This window comes from Nannospalax galili, unplaced genomic scaffold, assembly GCF_000622305.1.
Source record: "Nannospalax galili isolate Female #2095 unplaced genomic scaffold, S.galili_v1.0 scaffold996, whole genome shotgun sequence".
NCBI lineage: Eukaryota > Metazoa > Chordata > Mammalia > Rodentia > Spalacidae > Nannospalax > Nannospalax galili.
In genome coordinates, this window is record NW_008339436.1 from 474505 (window position 1) to 483347 (window position 8843).

The window sequence follows — 8843 nt, forward strand, 5'->3', positions numbered from 1 at the left end:
GGAACTTACTATGCAGAAGAGGCTGATCTTGATCTGCCTGCCCCTGCTTCTGCCTCTTGAGTACTAGGATCAAAGGTATGCATCAGATGATTTTTTAAAAAATAAACTACTTGGCCACGCCTTTAATCCCAGCCCTTGGGAGGCAGAGGCAGGTGGATCTCTGTGAGTTTGAGGCCAGCCTGGTCTTCATAGCGAGTTCCAGGTCAGCTGGGGCTACAGGGAGGCCCTGTCTCTAAAGGACCCAAAATAAATAAATAAATGCAAGATTCTGGGTTTAATACTAGCACCACAAATTAAGAAAGAAAGAAAGAAAGAAAGAAAGAAAGAAAGAAAGAAAGAAAGAAAGAAAGAAAGAAAGAAAGAAAGAAAGAAGCAGACTTTGTTGGTTGTTAAAATATTAAGTAATCAAAATTAACTGAAATTAAGTCTTTCTTATAAATTTTTTGTTTGGGTTTTAAAAATATTATTTATTTATTCTATGGGGGAGGGGGTACATTATGTGCCAGGATATACATGTAAAGGTCAGAGGATAATTTGTGGAACTTGGTTCTCTTCTTCTACCATGTGGTCCTGGGACTCAAACTCAGACTTTTACTTAACTGAACCCTTTTGGGGTTTTTTTTTTTCTGTTTGATTGTTTGGTAGGGTCTTATGTAGCCCAGACTTGTATCAAACTCCTTATGCAGTAGAAGCCGGTTTTGAAATTTGAATCTCCTGCCTCCACCTCCCCAAAAATGCTGGGATTATAGGTATGTATTACCATGCCCAGCTCATTCTTACCATAAGTTTTAAAGCTTTTTACTACATGGTAAACTGTCATGTGTTTTTCTGGCTACTGTTGTTGAGAATATTGCTGCCAATATATATTATAAAGAATAAGAGTAATTAACATCTGTTAGTCCAACATAGTGACACATATCTGTAATCTCAGCACTTGGGAGGTAGGGACAGGAGTTCAAGGCCAGCTTCACCCAGTTACATAATGAGTTCTAGGCCTAGGCTACTTGAGACCCCTTCTCAAAACACCAAAAATGCCAGGTGTAGTGGTACACACTTTTAATCCCAGCACTCTGGAGACAGAGGCAAGCAGAATTCTAAGCATTTGAGACTAGCCTGGTCTACATATAGATTTACAGGGCAGTCAGTGCTACATAGAGAGACCCCTGACTCAAAACGAACCCCCCCTTCCCCCATGCACTGTAGGAGGCAGAAGCAGGAGGATAAAAAATTTGAAGAGGCCAGCCTGGTTCAAACAAGATAGTCTTTTAAAAAAAGGGGGGGGGGGGGGGAACCAAATATGGTAGCACATTCCTGTGATCCCAGCACTTGGGAGGCAGAGGCAGGCAGAGCTCTGTGAGTTCAAGACCAGCCTGGTCTACATAGTAAGTTCCAGCTGGGGCTACAGGGAGACCCTGTCTCAAAAAGAGGAAAAAAAAGGTGGGAGGGAAGGTTTGGAAAGATGGCTCAGTGGTTAAGAGCTCTGGTTGTTCTTGCAGAAGACCTGGGTTCAAATCCCAGCACCCACATGGAGGCTAACAATCTCCTATAACTTGAGTTCCAGGGGATTCATCACCCTCCACAGGCACTGCATGACACTGGTACACTTATACACATGCAGGCAATACACTCATATACACAAAATAAAAATAAAAAAATAATTTTTAAAAAAGATGGGCTGGAGAGATGGCTCAGCAGTTAAGAGCACTAACTGCTCTTGCAGAGGATGGCAGTTTGATTCCCAGCACCAACATGGCAGCTATTAACTGTCCTTAATTCCAGTTCCAGGGGAATCCTATGCCCTCTTCTGACCTCTGCGGCATTGCACAACATTGGTGCACTCACTTACATGCAGGCAATACACTCATTCATACACACACACACACACTATATATATATGGCTACATCCAGTGTAGCCCCAGTGGAACTGGAACTCACTGTGTAGACCAGGCAGGTCTTGAACTCACAGAGATCCGCCTGCCTCTGCCTCCCAAGTGCTGGGACTACAGGCGTGCGCCACCACGCCCGGTCATAAAATATATTTTTTAAAAAAAGAACAAAGAAAAAAATAACAAAGTTGAAGTGCTCACCCACTCACCAAAATGTCTATGCTAGATTCCTAACTTCGAATAGGACTATATGGCCTTCCTTTAGAGAGGTAATTGCATTAAGATTATAAAGAGTAAGATTCCAATCTGATAAGATTGGTATTCTTATGAGAAAGCAGGAGCTGGAGAGATGGCCCAGTGGTAAGAGCACATGCTGCAACTGCAGAGGACCTGGGTTTGATTCACAGCACTCACATGGTAGATCACAACCATCTCTAAATCCAGTTCTAGGGGATCTGACACTCTTTCTGGCCTCCTGAGGCACTAAGTATGCATGTGGTATACATATATACAAGCAAGCAAAACACTCAGACATATAAAAAATAAAAATAAAAAATTAATTAAAAAATTAAAATGATGCACCAACACCTCAGTGTTATTAGCAAAAACAATGAGTCTTTTGGTAAGAAACAGTATATTTTAAAGTGAAATGGAGATTTTTTTTTTAATGGTTAAAAACTCATTCAATTTTATGTCTTACAGGGTTTATACTTAGTTCAATATTGTATTACTGTATTAATTCAACAGTGAACCTAAAAATTTTATAGCTACTTTTGAAAGAAATATATCTTTGCTCTGGAAACTTATTATATTAAAGCTGTAATGAATGTTCTAAAAAATTAAGGAATATATATTTCTAAAAAATTAAAATGAGGGCTGGAGAGATAGCTCAGCTGTTAAGAACACTGGTTGTTCTTGCAGAAGACCCAGGTTTGAATCCCAGCACCCACATGGCAGCTAACAACTGTTTGTAACTCCAGTCCCAGGGGATCTGACAGCCTCTTCTGACCTCTGAGGTCACTGCACAACATGGGTGCACATACCTACATGCAGGCAATACATGCATACACATAAAACAAAAAAATGTTTAAAAAATTTTAAAAATTAAAATGAATGGGGTGTGGTGGCTCATGCCTTTAGTCCCCACAATTGTGAGGCAGAGGCAGGCAGATCTCTGTGAGTTAAAGGCCAACCTCGTCTACATAGCAAGTTACAGGACAGCTGGGGCTACAGGGAGACCCTGTCTCAGAAAGACAAAAAAATAAAAAATTTAAGCCAGGCGTGGTGGTACACGCCTTTAATCCCAGCACTTGGGAGGCAGAGGCAGGCAGATTGTTGTGAGTTCAAGGCCAACTTGGTCTACATAGTGAGTCCTGTCTCAAAAAGACAAAAAATGAAAAATTTAAAAAATAAAATAAAATGAACGTCTTTAATCCCAGCACTTAGGAGGCAAAGACAAGAAGATCTCTGTGAGATTGAGGCCAGCCTGGTCTACATAGCCAGCTGGGGCTACAGGGAAATCTTGTCTCAAAAAAACCAATAAAATAAAATAAAGTGATATGGGAAGCCTTCCAAAAAAGGAAAAAAGAGCAAGAAGACAACATAGAACGTGCCTGGTCCTCCTTCATCCTCCCATGCATGTATAGAAAGAAGGTTCTCTGAGAACATAGCGAGAAGCAACTGTCTAAAGTCAGAGGAGATCTGATCACAAATCAACTACAACAGCATCCTGACCTTGGACTTCCAGCCTTCAGAACTATGAGAAAATAGATTTCTGTTGTTTCTGGCACCCAGTCTGTTCAATTTTAGTATGACAGTCCAAGAAGACAAATATAATAAATAAGCCTTCAATATATTATACTAAGTGAAGTCAGCCGGTAATGAAGGACAAATTATTATGATTCCATTTAAATCATATATCTAGAATGAAAAATGTCATACAGTCACAAGCAGAATAGAGGTTACTGAGGGTAGGGGAAAGAACGTGGAAATGCAGAATTACTGTTTAACAGGGTCAAGTTTCTGTTTAAGATAATAAAAAAGTTCTAGAAATGGAAATAGTGATAGTTACTTAATATTGTAACTCCAACTCAGGGGGATTCAATGCCTCTGGCCTCTTCTGGTACCAGCACAGATGTACACACACAGAGACAAACACATAATTAAAAATAAAATACCTCTTAAAAAACAGACTGAAAGCCAGCCAACTGATCTTCTGATCTGAATGTATATCTGCAGAGAGCTAGAAAAGCTGGCAATAGATAAGCCATGTTACAAGCCTTAAGAACACCTATAGTCATTGAGGTTCCCGAGAATGGCTATAATACTGTAACATTGGGAGCATTTTCATAACACTAATTAAAACTTAACTAGCTCTAAGAAATTGAAAAATAAATAGTAATTTTTTTGAAGAAAACAAACAAACAAAAGAGACTGAAGAGATGGCAGTTAAGAGCACTTGTTGCACTTGCAGAGCAAAGACCAGGGTTTGATTCCCAGCACCATATGGCAGCTTACAATTGCCTGGAACTCCAGTTCCAGGGCATCTGACTCCCTCTCTGACCTCTGCAGGATCCTGGATGCACAAGGTATACATACACATACTCAGATACATATACATAAAATAAAAATGAATAAATATGACAGTTTCTTGAAAAAAAATTGACAATTTGCCAAATTAATAAAGAAAGTATACACAACTAAAATTGGAAATATAAATGGGAAAATTACTATAACTTTTGTTTTTGTTTTGAGGTAGGGTCTCCCTGTAGCCCCAGCTGGCCGGGAACTCACAGGCCAAGCCAAGATGTCACAGGAATTCACCTTCTTCTGCCACCCCAGTACTGGAATTAAAGGTATGCACTACCATGACTGGTCTTTAATTTTTTTGTGTGTGTATGTATGAGTGTTTGGTCTGCATGTATGTAAGTTAGTTATCATCTGGATGCTGGGAACTGAACCCACATCCTCTCAAGAGCAGCAAGTACTCTGAACTAATGAGCCATCTATCTAGCCTCTATTAATCTTAGAGGAAAAGACTGATAATGCTCTGAACAATTGTATACCAACAAATTAGATAATCCAGATGAAATGCAAATTCCCAGAAATACAAATTAGTTAAAAATTATTAATTATGGGCCAGGCATGGTAGTACATGCCTTTAATCTAAGGAGGATCAGAGGCCAGCATAGTCTACATAGCAAGTTCTAGGCCAGCTGGAGGGGGTCTGAATGTGATCAAAATACACTGTATAAAGTTCTGAAATCAAGAAAAAAAATTAAAAAATAATATCTATAGAGTCAGATTCAGCCAGAGGTCCAGGCTTATGTTAGAGGCTGTGCTTAGAATGGGTGAGATCCTGGGTTTGATTCCTTTCCACCAATGCAGAAGGCTGAAGGATAAAGAAATCAGAAGTGGTCACTTACATGTCCACATTAACCAATTTATGTGTGAAATGTATTTATATACGTGCTTGTTAATATATGTATAAAATACGCCTACCATCTGTAATATTCAATTTGTCTGTACCCATGAACAATATTAAAATTCCTTGAAACTTTGTTTTTACCTTATGTTTCTCAAGTTTATGGTTTTTTGTTTTTTGTTTTGTCTTTTTGAGACAGGGTCTCCCTGTAGCCCCAGCTGTCCTGGAACTCACTATGTAGACCAGGCTGACCTCGAACTCACAAAGATCCACCTGCCTCTGCCTCCCAAGTGCTGGGATTAAAGGCATGAGCCACTATGCCCAGTGTTGTTATTATTTTTAAAGGTATTGAATAAAAGAGCAATAACAGAAAAATTGCTTAGTTACCTTTCTCATCACTGTGACAAAATACTTAACAGAAGAACTTTAAGAGGGGTTTGAGAGTAAGTCCATCATGGCAGGCAAAGCATGGTGGCAGAAGCATTTCACTGGCAGTCACGACCAGAATGCGTGGCCAAAAGCTGAACCACTCCATTACCCATAAATAAATAAAAATAAAATAATAAATAAAAATAAAATATTTTTATTTATTATTTTTATTTCATCTGTATGTGTATATTGCCTGCATGTAGGTAAGTGCACCCGTGTCGTGCAATGCCCACGGAGGACAGAAGAGACTGTCGGATCCCCTGGAACTGGAGTTACAGACAGTTGTTAGCTACCATGTGGGTTCTGGGATTCGAACCCAGGTCTTCTGCAAGAACAGCCAATGTTCTTAGCCGCTGAGCCATCTCTCCAGTCCCTAGGCCCCATTTTTTAAAGATCCCACAACTCCCAATATAGTGTCACTAGCTGTAGACCAAGTATGCAAACACATAAGCCTATGGGGAGGGCATCTCATATTCAAACTATAATGTAAACCACCTTAAAAACTGAACACTTTTGGGGGAGGGGTCTGAATATGATCAAAACACATTATAAGAAATTCTCCAAGAATCAATACAAATACACACACACACACACACACACACAATTTTTTGGTGTTTTTGAGACAGGGTCTCCCTGTAGTGGGGGCTGGCTGGAACTATGTAGACCAGGCTGGCCTTGAACTCACAGAGATTCACCTGACTCTGCCTCCCAAGTGCTGAGACTACAGGCATATCCCACCACATCTGACACAAATATATACACATATGTGTATACATATATATATATATATATAATTTTTTCATGTGTATGAGTGGATTGCCTACGTATGTACATGTACCTGTGTCTTGCAATGTCTGCAGAGGTCAGAAGAGGGCATCAGACCCCCTGGAACTGCAGTTGCAGATGACTGTTTGCTGCCATGTGGGTGCTGGGCATCAAACCCTGGTCCTCTGCAAGAGCTCTTAACCGCAGTCAGTGCTCTTTACCTGCTGAGCCAGAGGACTCCAGCCCCATTTTTTTTTTTTTTTTTTTTTTTTGAGACAAGGTCTCCCTGTAGCCTCAGCTGTCCTGGAACTCACTATGTAGACCAGGCTGGACTTGAACTCACAGAGATTCACCTGCTTCTACCTCTCAAGTGCTGAGACTGCAGGCGTGCGCCACCATGCCCGGCTTAATAAAGTATTTTTTAAAAAACCTGAAAATCTGGGCCAACAAAATGGCTCAGCAGGTAAAGATGCTTGTCACCAAGCCTGATGACCTGAATTCAATCTCCAGAACCACATGACAGGAGGAGAGAACTGACTCCCACAGGTTATCCTCTGATCTTTACTTATATACACATACCCACACACAGATACATACACAGATACCCACACAAATAAATGTAATAAAAAAGTTTTTAGGAACCCTCCCTGAATACCTTATAAAAAGTAAAAACATTGAATTCCTAATCAAAAACTTCCCAAATCTAAGACCCAATGTCTTCACTGATGAGTTCTTCCAAATGTTTAGAAAATGACCACCAATCCTCAAGCTCTTCAAAAAAAAAAAAAAAACTGCTAAGAAGGGATAACTTCCTAATTCCTTGTATAAGGCCATCATTATTCTAGTAACAAGGCCAGGAAATAAAGGAGATGTACAGATAAAATGAAATAAAGCTAGATAAAGAAAGTAATCTACTGACCAATATCCCTCATGAATTTAGTTATATAAATTTAAAAACCAAAAACCAAACAAAAACACCACCTGGTGCTACTCAGGAAGCTGAGGCCTGCATGGGCTAGAGTGAGTTTAAGGCCAGCCTGGGTAACTCAGCAAAAGACCTTATCTCAAAATTATAAAAAATGGGCTGGAAGGGCCCAAGAGATGGCTCAGGAGGTAAAGCCAAACCTGACAACCTGAGTTTGATCCCCAGGATTCACATGATGGAAGGACAAACTGATTTCCACAAGTTGTCTTTTGACTCCCACACATGTTCTGCACCCCATAACCCCCAGGCATGCATATAAACTTGGGGGGGGGAACAAGGTCTAACCATGGCTGGCCTGAAACTTGCTATGTAGACCAAGCTGGGCCTTAAACTCACAGAAATAGGCCTGCCACTGCTTCGCCATTGCTGGGATTAAAAGTATACATACCCAACACAAAATAAATTTTTTTAATTTTTTATATTTTATTATTTTTATTTTATGTGTATAAGTATATTGTCTGCATGTATGTAAGTGCACTCATGTCCTGCAATGCCCTCAGAGGTCAAAAGAGAGTCAAATTTTCCTGGAACTGGAGTTATAAACAGTTGTTAGCCACTATGCAGGTGCTGGAAAGTGAATCTGGTTCCTCTCCAAGAGCAATCAGTGCTCATAACTGCTAAGCCATCTGTACAGCCCCCTAAAAAATGGTTTTAAAAAGTGGTTTAAAACCAGGCATGGTAGTGGCATGCCTTTAATCCCAGCACTTGTCTTTGTGAGTTCAAGGCCAGCCTGGTCTGCACAGTGAGTTCCAGGCTAACTGGGGCTACAGGGAGCTCCTGTCTCAAAAAGACCAAAAAAAAGTGGTTTCAAAAAAGTGGTGGGAGGTCTGGAGTGATGGCTCAATGGTTAAGAGCACTGGCTGTTCTTGCAGAGGAACTGGCACCTACATAGTGGCTAACAACCGCCTGTAACACCAGTTCCAGGGGAGCCAGTGCTCTCTTCTGGCCTCCACGAGCATTGTATGACACAGATGTACTTACACAGATGCAGGCATAACACTCATTGACATAAAATAAAAATTAAAAATCATAAATAAGTAATTTTTTAAATGGACTCAGGGAGCTGGAGAGATGGCTCAATGTGGTTAACAGTGGTTGCTGCTCTTCCAGAGGAGCCTAGTTCAGATCTCATATCATAACTGCTTGGAACTCTAGCTCCAGGTATCAAACATCTTCTCCTAGCCTTCATAGACAGGTACCTGCACTCACTTGTATATAGCCACACACAGACATACACACAATTCAAAACAATAACCTAAAAAATAAATAAGGGCTGGAAATACCTATCATATCTGGGGCCCTAGGTTCAATATCTCTCTCTCTCTCTCTCTCTCTCTCTCTCTCTCTCTCTCTC

The 8843-nt window shown here is 40.4% G+C and overlaps 1 protein-coding gene and 1 non-coding gene across 3 annotated transcripts in view; one reads left to right on the forward strand and one right to left on the reverse strand.

Annotated features, from left to right (window-relative positions):
• Positions 1 to 8843, reverse strand: part of LOC103734973 (up-regulator of cell proliferation) — a 58166-nt gene that overhangs the window by 42183 nt on the left and 7140 nt on the right. The window lies entirely within an intron of this gene.
• On the forward strand, positions 4083 to 4212 carry LOC115070568. Its single transcript, XR_003849725.1, has one exon. It is a non-coding gene; the product is annotated as a small nucleolar RNA SNORA33 (small nucleolar RNA).